Genomic DNA, 15,913 nt, shown 5'->3' with positions numbered 1-15,913 from the left:
TGACATACCAAGTATTGATGGGTTTTTTTTTTTTATACGAGATATGAGAGCTCACAGAAGAACTGCAATGAAGAACTGGACTCTTGACGCAACAAATGAGTCTCTCTCTAGCAAACAAATCGAGAACAAGACTTTGGGCTGCCTTTGTTGAAATGCAATTTCTATCATTGATATATAATCTACAGAGAAGAACCTGCATCCACACTTTTTGTTGAGATGTATGCCCCTTGACCAACACTTTTAACTTGTAATATGCTACCAGTGATCAGTCTCCTTCCCATGTCCACTTCGTCCTAGGTCCCTGCATCAAGTAATCTTGACTAGTAAATAGTACTTATCAAGTTATGATCAAAGTTCTCATACCTCCCTAAATAATACTGTTAAGTTATCTCCAGTTTATGGCCTCTATTCAGTCAATGCTTAAAACATCGACTATCAACGAAAAAAAAAAACAAAAACAGGGTTTGTTAACTGTCGTAAATCCAGTTATGAAATAGTATACACCAGAAGAAACTTAACGAGTAGAGACCAAGACCAGCGTTAGTTTTGGAGTACAGCTTTAACAACTACCATGCGTTATTTCGTAAATACTAGAAACTATGCCCGCGCTTTGCTGCGGGAGTTTCTGTTGTCAATGAATTAGAAGTATGCAATGGAAGAAATAAATTATTACATAACATTATATGGTATCCCTGATTTCATAACATTACTGTTGTTTAGAAGAGTAATTGCTTGCGTAAACAACGATAGAGATCAACCTCGCGTGATGCTGCTGGTTTGTTATATGTTTAATTACAACAAAAACAAATGTTTGAAACATTATATCAATAATCAGAGTATTTTTTTTTATAGATTTCAAAATCTGGTATGTTAACCAGATACATACATGAGCAATTTTTGCTGCAATTAGGTAGACAGGTGCTGCAAATAAAACCAAGATCAACAAAAAATCACAACTTTTAGAATCAGATTAATCAAATTTAAAAGCTGAAAGTTCATTATTGTAAATTAAAAAAAAAAGGGACCCATTTTTTTTGGCTATGAAATGTTCCAATATTTGTAGAACATCTAGCTTAATTGAACAATGAAATACCTGATTCCTTAAAAAAAAAAAAAAGTTTGATTCTTCCGATCATTGTCCCAAATTGGGGGGTATAATGCCACAGAATTGCAATAGAATCATTTGAGCACCTTGACCTCCTAAGAGTTGGAAGTAAAAGTGAAAAGCTATGAATGCAATGTACATGTTATATATGCAAGTGGATCATCTGTAAATAATATAATCAATTTCCTAATCACATGTAAATAAAAACTTTCTTTCTATTTTTCAGAAAGTACATGAAACAAAAGAACACGAACAATCTAGCAAGAATTGCGGTGAAAAAAACTTCGATTCTTTTGAACCTTGAAGAGTAAAGGCATTTGCAGCAATGTATTTTTTGCTATTTGTTAAGCAGTAGACAAAGGCTATTACCTACTATGGGATTTACAAATGTCTTAATTTGAAAGCTGTTGTTTCCATCATTCCTTGCCAATGGTGCAAAATCTTGGCAAACATCCTGAGGTGTATAATTCTGTTTATCGCTCTGACAGGTGCCATATATCTACCTTAATTAAAGATAAAAAATTTTGAGGAACAATTGTGTTAGATTGGATTAGTGCATCTACACATTGAATCTATACTAAGTTTTTCAATGGGGAAATGGAAGACACACTACTATGGACTTCAGTTCAAACGTTTTTTGTACAAATTCAATACACACCCCATGATGCAATTATAATGAAAAATATGAAAAGATGCATAGATTGCTGTAGTAGTTGTTGGAAGTTAATGCTGAGTTTCTTATTGACCTTATGCTAGATAAGACGCACCTGGTTTTTCAATTGCGGGACTCAAACTTTAATCTGCAATATGCATAGGTACGCCTCATTTTTGAATTGCTTAAAGTCTTCTTCTTTCTGTTTCAGTCATGACAATTGCACGTGAATGGATTCCTGCAAATGTAAACGATGAAAATAATGAAATTAATTCATCATTTTCTCCCAATATACATATCAAATCAATTGCACAACTAAACCAAACAATGACATAGGAAGGGAAAGACCAAGCTAAAATGGGTGAGGAATTAGTTCAAATTGTTCAGAAATTGAGACCAATTGGAAAAACAAACCACACAGTGCACTTTGATTTGCAGAAATCTACCCAATCAGTTTGCTGATTGATACATTACCTTGTCTGTTTCTGGATCTAGTAGGTTGAGTTCTTTGACTGTCTTTTTTTCTACATCCTCCAGTCCATCAGCTCCTATTATTTGTTTTGTTGGAGCAAGAAATAGTTCAGAAAAACTGCAATGATATAAAACAGGCATGAAGTATTGTAAGATTAAGTTTCAGTTATATACTCGTGTAATCAGATGGGTTCCTATTCTTAAAGTTGAGACTGTGTACCTTTGTTTGTACTCCGCTCTGTCGGGAATGTTTGGATTGATGAAGATGCATGTACTCATAGTTCTATTTAAGACTGGTTTGCCTGTTTAAAAAATGAGTGAAGAGATTAGATTTGAACTGCAAGGGTAGTGGACATATAGAGGTATTTAGATGGAAGATATAGTTTACGTTGGAATTCTTTGACTGTTAAACTTGTGAATACAACTCAAAATGGAGGTGGCAGATGGCTAATGTGTTGGGCTTCAAAGATGCGTGCAGCGTCTTCCTAAAGAGCGATCCTTACATCTTCCTTCCTGCAAATGCATCAAAAACACATCAAGTCACAAAGCTGAGAGAAATAACCCAGGTTGGTGTCGCTATATTAACCCCTCTTTCTCTTCACTCATTATCCAGGGATGTAGTTCAAAGTTTATGTTATTCTTGTATATATAAAGTGGTATTGAAGTTTGGTGTTTCTATACTACGGCACAAAAGTCTTATATTGAATCAGATTTATACAAATACTTATTTATAGAATAAATAGACACATATACTTATGATTTGTATTCAGGACCATAATTAATAATAATCCAAGTGTACTGGAAACTAACATATGCCAAATTCAAATCCACTCAAAACTAATGCAGTAGCAATACGAACTGAATATCACTATAATTAATCATACATAGTAATCAAGTTCCATATCTTATTTGAAATGCAGCTGAATTAAATTCCAAAGTAGAGGTGGCAAACGGGCCGGCCCGGCCCGGCCCGACCCATTTTAAGCGGGCCTAGTCGTGCTTCGTGCCGTGCTTGGGCCGGCCCATTTATTATCGTGCCGGGCTCGTGCCGGCCCATTTACTTAAACATTAAGCCCGGCCCGGCCCATGGCCCGAGCCCATATTGTGCCGGGCTGTGCTCGTGCCGGGTCAATAACCTGCCGTGCTCGTGCCTACCCACTATAAAGTACGATTTTAAAATCTTAATTTGAACAAATAAAAATTAATTTTATTTAACTATTTAGAAAATTAAAATAAATTAAGTTCTACAACGTTTTTCTTAATCTTAGCTTTTTAAGATTAGATTTCTAATAATCTTTTATATTCCACTATAAGAAAGAAAGAAAGAAAAAAACTCAAAATATATTGTTTTTAGTATATTATTGTGAGATTAATCTTTATTAATATAATGAAGATTTAGTATCTATTATTCTTTCCTTCATTCTATAGTTGTATTATTATGAGATTAGTCTTTATTAATAAACATATATTTAATATTTAGAAAAAATACTTATGTCAAAATAAGGATATAATGTTTTGTTTCATTATTTTGACAATATAAAAAAAAAGTATTGGTGGAATTGTCATGAGATTTTAAATAAAAATGTCATATTCAAATCTCATTATTGTAGTTTTTTAATATTTTTAAAAACAAAATGAAATTTTGTGTGTTGTAACGGGCCAGCCCACAATATGTCGTGCTCGGGCCGTGCCGGGCCCATTACGGGCTCGGGCCGGGCCGGGCCAATGGGCCAATATTCTTAGGCCCAGCCCGACCCGTTATTCTAACGTGCTCGGGTCGTGCCGAGCCACTAACGGGCTTGGGCCGTGCCGGGCCGCTTTTAAGCGTGCCGGGCTCATGCCGTGTTCGTGCTTAGTGGCCCGTGTCGCTGCAGAGAGATGCTTCCAGAAAGGGAAAATGGCAGAACTACAGAGTTCAGATCGATCTAGAACTTGATAAAGAAGACAAAGACCAGATAGAATCTGGAAACACGGTTTAATTGTAATTCTGTTAAAAAAATAAGGGCAAAATAGTCATTTAATTCGGGCTCGAATGAACAGTAGCCACGTGAATGAACAGTCCACGCCCTTTAGATTATAGATAATATGATGTCAGCTGCGCAGCATATTCATCACCCCTGACTTACATTTTCTACATTCATTTAAAGAGAGAGATTAGCAATGAGAATCCTAATTGTTACTAAAACCATCCGTTTGATAAATTGGATAACTAAATGATTTTCAGATTCAGTATTGATCTTCAAGGGGTGAACGATTTTTGAATGATTTTAAACTTGCTTTTGAAAGAAATGGTTTTAAAATTATAATTATACAAGTGAAAGGAGGAGTTAATCCCAACAGGAGTGACGTGGCCTCTCTTCTTTCGGTTTTCCTTCAACCGGGTCGTCATTGCTACTTTGCCTCATCTTATATGGCCTTGATTAAAATCCAAAATATCCATAATATTCCCTACATAACCTTGCAATGAGTATCGATATTAAAATGTAACATATATGGTTGTTTTGGTGACATGGATTGGATTGAATTTTTAATCCAATCCTGATAAGACTTTCGTTTTTTTTTTTTTAAATCGAAGGAGGTCAGTCAAATTTATAATTCAGCAAGCAGTACCAGAAATGACACACCTCAGAAGGGGGGTGACAGAAAGAGTTGTCATTTAGGACATACAAATGATCTATTCTAAGAAAAAACAGAACCTCACACTCCTGGATACACCCACCTTTTAAGGACAATTAAGCACCTTTATTCTAACAAAATCTAGAAACTTAGAAGCAAAATAAATAAATGTGACAACCAAGTAACTAGATCTTGTGACCCAAGAAACATTTAAACATTACTTGCTGAGGATGATGCACCAGCATCCCCAACAGTTCCACCATTTGTCAGCAGCTCATCTTTAGCACACTTAGGCCTATTCTTGCTTCTTATTGCCTTTTGGGCCCAAATCCCAATCAAGGTCCTGAGGCCTGCATCCACCATGAAAACCCAGCAGGCCCAGCTGGACACTCCCAGTGTCTTGCTCGGGAAGAAAATCATCAACCAGAGATCCAGCACTGCCGCCATTGCCACCTGACCAGCCGCCAAATCTACGAACGCCGGCATCTGCAGCCTTCCCATCCGCAACACCCGATCCTTTCTTGACATCAACAATAAAGTAGTGCTGGTGTCCACTCTAAAGTGAACTTCATGTAGAACATGCAGAACAGGAAATGTCGTACTGAGCAAGGGAATGCTATAACATTTGAATCGGAGGTAATTTTACTAGGCTATTCATTTTCTAGCTTTTGCATTGGTTAATATAGTTAATGTGGACAGGATATATCTTAGCACTCCTACAAAGATTGCAATTATGGATCATGAGAAGAACAGAACATTTGTAATACGCAAAGATGGTCTCCCAGATGCCGGTAATGATGAATAAATCTAATACATTTCATAATGATGTTATTGTTGCTTGAGGTGTTGTGTTTGCAGTTAAAATGCCTGACTTTACACCATTTATTCATTTAACATGAGCCATGAATAACCGAAGCTCATTGTTGCATATACCAGTGTAACATTATTACAACGGAGAAGATATATCTTGGCACTTTCTCTGCCATAAGTTGCCCAGGATCTGTGTAGAGAACAGTTGCAATTTCTTTCTTTGTGTTATTAAATATATCCTTGCTTTGGATTTATTGATTTAATAGGTAGTGATAGTAAGGATAGTGGAAATTTCATATCAATCAACTGCCACATAGCCTTGTCCCAACCATTTGTGGTTGACGATGTGAAGCCTGTTCCTACATGCTGTCCAGTTATTTAATAGTAACATACTTTTATGAAAAGAAGAAAGTACAATGCAGAGGACATTATGTTTACTGAATTAGCTAACTATCTAGTTTACATCTCAAAATAGCCATACTTTCATTCAGTCACATGTCTCACATTCTAAGTTATCTCTGATTCCATCATATCTACATTCCATGAAAGGTGAGAATCTTGTTGCTCTGAAATACCTGTCCTCATTCTGTTGGTTGGAATTATGTTGTGTACCGGTTTCTTTCATCTAGTGGTGTGGAATCCTTGGGATAAGAAGGCAAAGGCTATGGCTGATTTTGGACATAATGAGTACAAACATATGCTTTCTGTGGAGGCTGCTGCTATTGAGAGACCTATCACATTGAAACCTGGAGACGAGTGGAAAGGGCGGCAGGAACAAAGTGCGAAAGGATTGCTTTTTGCACCTTTATTTTTTGGTTTTACACTATTCCTTATCGAAATGATAACGTTTAGAATTGGTTCCCTTGAAACTATTATTTACCATTTATGTATATGTAAATCATATAGATTATTTTGGACTGGTTTAGAAGTATATCTGATATGAATACAATGTGGAAATGGCTCTCTTGTTGAAGTACCTATGCTAAATAGAGTGCTAAAGCTTGAAAAAGTGGACTCGAGTTTTCTGAGAAAGAGCATCTTCTTAACAGGATTAAACTTACAACTAGGTATCTAGCGTCTTTCTTTCTGCTTTCATTTGCTTGTCACTGAACAGAGAGACCAATACCCTTTTGCATCTTTAGTAACTAAACTTTTCTTATGAGGGCTATAATTAGTCTTCTCGTACCTTGTTTTACACAAAATACCGTCCTTGTGGCCTCTGTACACGTATCTTGGTTTTTGCAGTGAAACTAATTCTACAGGCTGTTTCAGTTAGAATACAAGTATGTGCAAAGGTTCAGAGTAGCAATCACTCTTGGTGCTACAATTCTACATCTGGAGTCTGATAATCATGTGATGACTGTAACTTGTGCTTTTGTAAAGTTAGCAGTAACTAGCATCTGCATATGGGAGATTAAGCTGTTGCATTATTAATGTTGTTATCCTATTTGCTTTCGAGTATCAGTCACTCTTTAATTCCTTAGTTTCATGTTCAATGAAGAAGTTAATTTTATAACCTTTGTTGAATCAGGCATATCTCAGTGCAATTAATTCTCATATACCTGTATATTCGTGACGTCAAGCAAGCAGAAAAATGCTGCAATGATTGCTCCCAGTAAGTAAAAGCTCTAATAGAAACTTCTGGTATAAGCGATATATAGAAGTTCTGCACCTTGAGTATTATTACATCAGCTTTATTTACTATATATTATAGATAATTAATCAAGGCAGAGTCCAAAAATGCTAATGCTCCCAGATTGATGCGATGTATTCCACCAGTGGACTGAAGACTTTATTATTGGTATATCGATCGGTCCAGCACGGATTGAAATAGAAGCCCGGCCGGCCGAGAGCAGGATGCCAGCCGAGATGGAGCTGGGAGCCAACCTATACTTTCCTGGGGCTTGCCTTTTATTTATAAATTTACCAGAAGCTAGTTTCTTTTAATTTGAAAAACAATTATCAATTGACCTGAGTTGCATCTATATAAGATCATAGAATGATGACAAGAGGCGCTGTGGTTATCTATATTCATATGAAATGCTATTTACTCGCGCTACATATGTGGCTAGTAAGTACTGTTTACATGATTACACGCTTACTGCTTTTGGATCTTTGTAGGGTCGATGCTTTTTTGGCAATGGTCATGGCTGATGTGCTAGTAAACTTTTTTCCGCATACACAGAAGGTGATATTAAGGAAATCAAACAACTTGCTTAGTCAAGCACAGTTTCTCATCTTGATCACATGGTAATGCATATGCTTGCTTCTCTACCGTAATTGGCATCTGCATTAATCAGCTATGATATAGGGATGTTTGGTTAAACCTGTCTTTTTATGAAGAATGGTGGTTGTATTCCAATCTTTATTTTGAATATGCTTTTCTGTTCTGCAAAATGCTTGGTTTCACATTTGTTTCACTAAACTGAAACGGCTGCAGGTCATCAGACTCGCCAGGAAACTGCCTGCAGGTGATGTCAGTGGACTAAAGACAAATGCGTCCAAGGAGCAAGAAGAATTGGATGAAGATGACCTTACATAGCCCCGAGAGTGATATTGTCATACATAGCCACTTTTACAATGTGTTGATCTCAGTAGATTCTTATACATGGAATTTTGGAGTGGGTTTTTCTATGAAAAAGAGCTTGTCTTGTAATGTAAAACCACATTTCCTTGGACTGTTTAGTATTAGCTCTCTGTGTATTTACAGTTCACATTATTCAAGATTTGTGTGTGATTTGTGGGTTTCCAGTGGCCTTCGCATATTGCAACTGAAAAGATGCATACAAATTACAACTGTATTCAAGGCTAAACTTGGAAAAGTTGGAATTTTCAGTTACTAAAATAAAGACAATGTTCAAGTAAATTCAGAATATGTGTCAAGCCCAAACTCTTTGCTTGCAGAGAAAAAACTTTGATAGATTTAAAAAATAATAATAATAAATAAATCTTTGATAGACTCTTTCAAATCTTTAATCTGGTGGCTAGAAAATTATTGGAATTTGGTATGTATAGTTAACACTACAAAGTCCATGATTATCTTTGATTTTCTAATTCCGTAAATATGAATGAAATTTTGAATACCTCTGAACTTTTATTCATTTTTAAAAAACCTAAATGAATACGCTTAGATTTTGGTGGAATTCATAAAGTCTTTAAAATCTTAATCGAATACCCCAACACTGTCATGGACTACTGAAGTCTATATTGCATACACCCAGACTTTTAAATTTCATAGATTTCTTAAAAAATTGCACCTAATTCCATGTACAATACACCCCCTGATTCTCTCTTCTAAACCCCCAGACAATTCTGGATCAGCTGTCTTTTGCCTGGATGACACCGTCAGGTTGTTTGCTCGACACAGAGGGAAAGAAATAGAGACAGCGAAGAGAACAAGGGAAGAAGGGAGAGAACTCAGAGAAGAGGAAGAGGGGGATGGGAAGCTCTTAAGGTTTCGTTTTGACTTTTTTCCAGAATCGCAACTCGATCTGTTTGGGGTATTGGTATTACAGAGTCCTAACATGGATGACTGGGTACTTGAGTGATGCAACGTACTGTTGCTGTGGATGCCTTATAAGTTTGGCATGTGATTAATTTCTAAGTACAAGTCTATCTGAAACTTCTGCAGTCTTTCCTCTACCTTATTTGGTAATTGGGTTTAATTCTTGCAGCATGACTATTAATGGTTGGGAGCTCGATCATAATTCCTTTAGCCTTCTTTACTGGGACAGTGAAAGAATGAGAAACTAATAGGCTGAAGAGATAATTTCATTAACATAGAATCGTATCTTTATACAAGTGTGATTACAGGTTGTTCCTACAAGTCAGGAATCTGTTTACTATCTAAAATACATATAAGGAAGGCTACAACTATTACACAACTCAAATGATAAATCAATCTGCAATAATATGGGAGATATGGCTGATTACTTTCCTTACACTCCCCCTCAAGTTGGAGAGTGAATGTCTTGCACCCAACTTGCGAATCATAGGAACAAAGATATCTTTCCCCAAAGGTTTAGTAAGAACATCGGCAAGCTGATAAGCTGATTTCACATACCTTGTGGCCACAGTACCATCTAGAATTTTGTCCCTAATGTAGTGGCAATCCATCTCGATATGCCTAGTTCGCTCATGGAAGACAAGGTTGGCAGCAATGTGCAGTGCAGCCTTGTTATCACAAAATAGCAGAGCCGGTTCACGGAGGGATAAACTGAGATCTCTAAGCAGATAACGCAGCCAAGTTAGCTCACAACATGTTCCTGTCATTGCACGATATTTCGCCTCCGTTGAAGACAAAGATACTGTCTTTTGACGTTTTAACCTCCAAGAAATTAAGGAAGTCCAAGAAAAACAAAGTATCTGGTGGTAGACCTTCTAGTGACAGGGCATCTCGCCCAATCAGAGTCACAATAAGCCCTCAATTTCAAATCATTGGTGGAAGAGAAAAACACACCTTGTCCAGGAGCACCTTTTCGATAGCGTACTACTCTCAGAGCTGCCTCCCAATGCATTTTTCTAGGTTGGTTCATGAATCTGCTAAGAACATGGACTGCATATGTGATGTCAGGTCGTGAAACAGTGAGATATATAAGTCTCCCAATTAGCCTTCTGTACTTTCCAGGGTCTTTGAGCAAATCACTGTGATCAGATAACTTTAGACCTTTTTCCATAGGAGTATCCACAGGTGCAGCTCCCAGTAAACCTGTATCTTCAATAATCTCTAGAGCATACTTACGTTGACATATAAAAATCCCCCGTTTGGAAGTCGAAACTTCAATACCAAGAAAGTATTTTAAGTCTCCAAGTTCTTTGAGACGAAATTGACTATGTAAGACAGCTTTAAGTGTAGCAATAGTCTCCGAATCATTTCCGGTAATCAATATGTCATCAACGTAAATCAAAAGTGCAGTGATTGAATTCCCATGTTTTCTAGTGAATAATGAATAATCAGCTTTAGATTGGACATACCTAGCTGACTGTACAGCATCAGAAAACTTCTCAAACCACTGCCGTGAAGCCTGCTTCAAACCATATAAGGACTTATGTAATTGGCATACCAGATGCTCCTCCCCCTGTCACCGAAGACCAGGCAGAGGAGACATGTAAATTTCTTCCGTCAAGTCTCCATGGAGGAAAGCATTGTTCACATCTAATTGATACAATTGCCAACCACGAGCTGCAGCTAAAGCTAACAAACAACGAACAGTAATGATCATGCCAGTAGGGGAAAAGGTCTCTTGATAATCAACCCCCTCTAACTGAGTAAAACCCTTAGCAACCAAACGGGCTTTATACCTTTCAACGGAACCATCGGCTTTGTGTTTCACCTTATAAACCCAACGACAACCAATGGGGATCTTACGGCCGGAAGTGGAGCCAGAGTCCAAGTTCTGTTGGCTTGAAGAGCCTGTAATTCGGAAAGCATAGCAGCTTGCCATTCAGGATGGGCGACAGCCTCAGAATAAGTGTGGGGCTCGGTAACATGGCTGATAGTGGTCGTGAAAGCGCGGTGCTGCGGCAAATACCAATGATAGAAGACATAATTGGCCAAGGGGTAGCGGGTACCTTTGGTCGGACCAGGCAGCAAAGAGGACGAGTGGTCTGAGCATACATGATAGGTGAGGCAGTCTGGTGGGAGAGTATGGCGGCTGGATCTACGGAGAGGAGCCGGATCGGGATGGGGAATATGGTCGATATCCACAGCGGGGCAAGAATGGGCACAGTAGGGATGGTGGAGGGCAGCGGCGGCACAAGAGCAGAGGTCGGCCGAGGAGAAGAAGGAGAAACAGGCAAAGGAGAGCCAGAAGGACCGAGGACGATGGTGTCGTTGACCGGAGGGTTCGTCAAATGACGGCGAGAGTAGGTAAGGAGAGGGGGTGGGAGTGGAGGCGATAGGGGTGGCGAAGAGGACGGCGGAGAGGAGATGGGGAAAAAGGAGGGACCAGGTGTGGTGCTGGAGAGGAGGATGACGAAATGGGGGGACTGAGAGAGGACGATGCAGGTGGGGAGAAAGAAAAGTCAAGATCGGAAGTGAATGGGTCAGGGAGCAAGGGAATAGGGCTGGGTTGGTGGCCCAAGAAGGAGGCAACAGAACTGGGCCGAGTAGAAAAAGGGAAAATGTGTTCATGAAATTTTACATCTCGGCTTGTAAAGATCTTGTTGCGGGACAAATCAAACAATTTGTAGGCTTTTTGACCGATGGGATAGCCTATGAAAATGGACGGAATGGCACGGTGATTGAATTTATGAGAGGGGTGAACGTTAGTAGCATAGGCTAGACATCCAAAAACACGGAGATGAGAGAAAGAAGGAGGTTTCGAATAAAGGCGTTCGAAAGGGGTGGTGAAAGAAAGGACTGGAGAAGGTAAACGATTGATGATATGGACTGCGGTAAGGACAGACTCCCCCCAAAATTGAGAAGGGAGATGTGCTTGAAACTTGAGAGCACGTGCCACTTGAAGAATGTGTCGGTGTTTGCGCTCCACAACCCCATTTTGTTGAGGCGTGTAAACGCAAGAATGTTGAAAAGTGACACCATTATTACTAAAAAAAGAGCGAAGTGACATGAATTCACCACCATTATCACTACGGAAATTTTTAATACGAGAATCAAACTAAGTGAGAGCATAGCTAAAAAAACGTTGAATGAGGGATTGTGCCTCATCTTTATGTCGCATTAAAAAAATCCAAGTGAAACGTGTATAATCATCAATGTTGGTAAGAAAATAATGAGCACCAGAAAGAGAAGGAGATCGATATCGACCCCAAATATCACAATGAATAATTTCAAAAGGTTTGACAGAGGAAATTGTACTAGTAGGAAAAGGTAAGCGACTTTGCTTAGCCAAAGGACATATGTGGCAAGCATTATTGGACGAAACAGAAACATTCAAAAAACTCTTAGCAATGAAACCTAAACATGAGGATGAGACATGTCCTAAGCGGTTGTGCCATAGGTCGGTGGAGGTGATGGTAAGATGACAGGCCGGGCGTCTGGTGGGAAAAGAAGGACTGGTCATGGACTTCTCCGTCGCTAATGCCACCAAATAATATAATCCGTTGCGTTGTTTACCCAAACCAATCGTCCTCCTCGTAGCCAGATCCTGTAAAATACACCAATAGGGGAAGAAGGTCATTGAACAGTTTAATCCTCTCATCAATCGACTAACCGACAATAAATCGACTTTAAATTTAGGCACAGATAACACATCATGAAGATAAAACATGGTACTCAAAGGTAATGATCCCTTAGCAACAATATTGATTTTGTCTCCGCTAGGCAATAGAACAGATGGTAATGAGCAATTATTAGTTTTGTGTAATAATTGCGTAGATGAAGTAATGTGATCGGTTGCTCCGCTGTCAATGATCCAATTGCGGGAAACAATCTTGGACAAACCTAGTTTTGTTACGGCATTTGCTTTGGAACTCAAGCTAGTATTGGAATTGGGCTTCAAAGTCTGATTACTAAGAGCAGTCATAAATTGTTTAAACTGGCCTCAGTGAATGTCACAGTTGGCCCACTATCATCTTCAACAGCCTCGCTGACTTGATTTGTCGAAGGAGCTACTCTTGAGTGCTTCGAAAAACCTGTGCCTTGTCTCGCTTTATGGTGACCTGGGGGATATCCAATTAGTTGATAACAAGTCTGCACCCAATGGCCCGGATCTCCACAATAGGTACAGTGAGGTCTCCCCCTGCCGGAGCCTTGTCGCCGTTCGGTATCCAAACGACGTCCTTCCTGGGACGCAAAATTGTGTTCTGGACGTTGGGTATGTCGATCATTCTTCTCAAAGCGTCCTCCTCGTCCTGAATTGAAATTGGGTCTTCCAGGAGTGCACACTGCCATTGCAGCGCTTGAAGATGATTCCACAGCGGGATGAGAAGCACCAAGTGAGCGTTGTTTCTCGTCCTGAGAGACCTCGACATAGGCCTTACGGACTGTTGGTAAAGGACTCATCAAAAGAATCTGTCCGCGAATAGAACTGTAAGTATCATTCAACCCCATTAGAAATTGCATGAGTCTTTGTTGTTCTGCCTGTGCTCCACAAGATGTCTCTGAATAGGTAGCTAATTCATCCCATAAGCCTTTCAATTTTGTATAATAAGCTGAGACTGACAGTTGCTCCTGTCGAAAACAAGCGATTTCTAGCTGAATTTCAAAGATGCGTGGAGCGTTACCTTGAGAGAATCGCTCACGAAGGTCTTCCCATACTTCGTGAGCAGTAGGATAGTAGATGACACTGTCAATGATTTCTGAATCAACGGTGTTGATGATCCATGAATGAACCATATCATTACAACGCGACCAAGTCGCGTAGCCTTCCGGGTCTGTCTCTTCTGAAGGAGCCTTTATTGTGCCGTTCACAAAACCAAGCTTGTTCTTAGAATTCAGAGCTAGGGTCATAGCCCTTTTACATCCCGTATAATTGTCTCCATTCAGGGGCTTAGAGACTTGGACTAGACCTGGATGATCTGAATGATGTGTGAAAAAGGGATTAGAGAGGTCAGATTTTGACATCTCAGATGTAGGAGAATTGGAGGAATCGCCTTTTGATTTGCCGTGATCCTTGAGTAGTGGTGAGAGGACATCGTCGTTGCCCATATTGGCTGGAACGATGAGGGAATGAAGGTTAGGCTACACGAGATGTTAGAGTGCAGCAGATGAGAAAAGTCAGGATCTAGTCCTGCTCTGATACCATGAAAGAATGAGAAACTAATAGGCTGAAGAGATCATTTCATTAACATAGAATCGTATCTTTATACAAGTGTGATTACAGTTTGTTCCTACAAGTCAGGAATCTGTTTACTATCTAAAATACATATAAGAAAGGCTACAGCTATTACACAAATCAAATGATAAATCAATCTGCAATAATATGGGAGATATGGCTGATTACTTTCCTTACAGACAGGGTAAAGTTTCTTTTATCTCTACCTCTTTTGGCTCCTTCTCAATTTCTCATTTATAATAAAGTGGACAATTTGGCTGCAAGTGATACATTTTAAAATGGGGATCCCTATATAGACCTCAGAAAAATCTCAGTAGCGAAATGAAGCTTCTGATCAGTGTTTTCAAAGGCGATGCCGAGGCGAGCCCGGGGCGCGCTCCCGTGTGAGGCGACGGTAAATCGCCTTGCCGGTCCAAACTAAGACGCGCTACTGGAAAAGCGTACGGAAAAGCGATGGGGCGCCTGTTTTTGCAGAAGGCGAGCTGTGATGCGGCCTGGGCGCAAGGAAGAAGGTGAAGTCGTGGGTCCCTTTCTTTTTTCCTTTCATCTTTTGCATCAAAACGACGTGGGTTTGAGTTCATTGCTCAAGTATACCGCTTTAAACACGACGTCGTCTTTGGCAATTAATTAAAGCAGACGTCGTTTTTATAACCTCATTTTACCTCCTTTTCTTTCTATTTAATAATCATTCTCTATTATTCAGCCAGCAAGGTCAGTTGGAATTAATTTACTAAAGTTTCTTGTAACCAATATAGACGTTTTTATACATCAGCAATAGAACTGATAGAACTTATATTGCTAGTAGTACCATGATAGTTGCAGATACCACTTGAATATTTGAAAATATATTATTTTTGTGGATTTCTTTCTTTGTTTTAACCTAAATATTTTCTTATATTGTCTATAATTATAATGTATTATTATAATATTTTCGGGAAAGGCGATCGCCTCAACGCCTTGAGGCACTCGCCTCGCGAGGCTCTAACAAGTTGCCTTCGCCTTCGCTTTCACATTTGAAAACATTGCTTCTGATACATGCAAATAGAACTTTGCCAAAAGTACTCATTTACATATTAAAGGGTTGTCTGGTGTATATGCATTTAATTAGTACTTGGAAATTGGAAGTCGAGAATATCTCTTGCAATAGATTGTGTTACATTCTTTCTGGAATATTAACATAGTTCGCTTAATACTGTTCAGCGTGGATTGAGCGATGTTGAGATTTGTTAGTTAAAAATCAGTGAAAGGCTTTGGCATCAATGAGTACGGGTTCAAGTATACTAGAAATTTAAACTATAAGCTTCGTTATTCACACTTCATAAGAATATGTCTCCAAAATAAAACTACACACTGATAGTTTAATTAATCCATGACTTTGTGTAGATTTTCCATTTACATACCTGGCTCACACTTAAGTTCACTATTTCCTTCCACTTTTGTTTGCAGGTGATGGTGTGACAGAGTAAAAGCCTGATCCTTCAATATATCTGACAGCTGCAAAGGTAAATGATCTACATCCTT

At 38.9% G+C, this 15,913-nt stretch overlaps 2 protein-coding genes across 2 annotated transcripts in view; both read right to left on the bottom strand.

Moving 5' to 3' along the window:
* The window catches only part of LOC112166939 (disease resistance protein RPM1), a 36,324-nt gene that overhangs the window by 7,964 nt on the left and 12,447 nt on the right, over positions 1–15,913 (bottom strand). The window lies entirely within an intron of this gene.
* The window catches only part of LOC112166940 (60S ribosomal protein L27a-3), a 30,053-nt gene continuing 14,313 nt past the window's right edge, over positions 174–15,913 (bottom strand). The window contains exon 2 of the mRNA XM_024303876.2: positions 174–301. The gene's annotated coding sequence lies outside the window, so the exon portion shown is untranslated. The remainder of the gene's footprint in view (positions 302–15,913) is intronic.

Source organism: Rosa chinensis, chromosome 5, assembly GCF_002994745.2.
Source record: "Rosa chinensis cultivar Old Blush chromosome 5, RchiOBHm-V2, whole genome shotgun sequence".
NCBI classification, from domain to species: domain Eukaryota; kingdom Viridiplantae; phylum Streptophyta; class Magnoliopsida; order Rosales; family Rosaceae; genus Rosa; species Rosa chinensis.
This window is presented reverse-complemented; position numbering and strand designations above follow the sequence as displayed.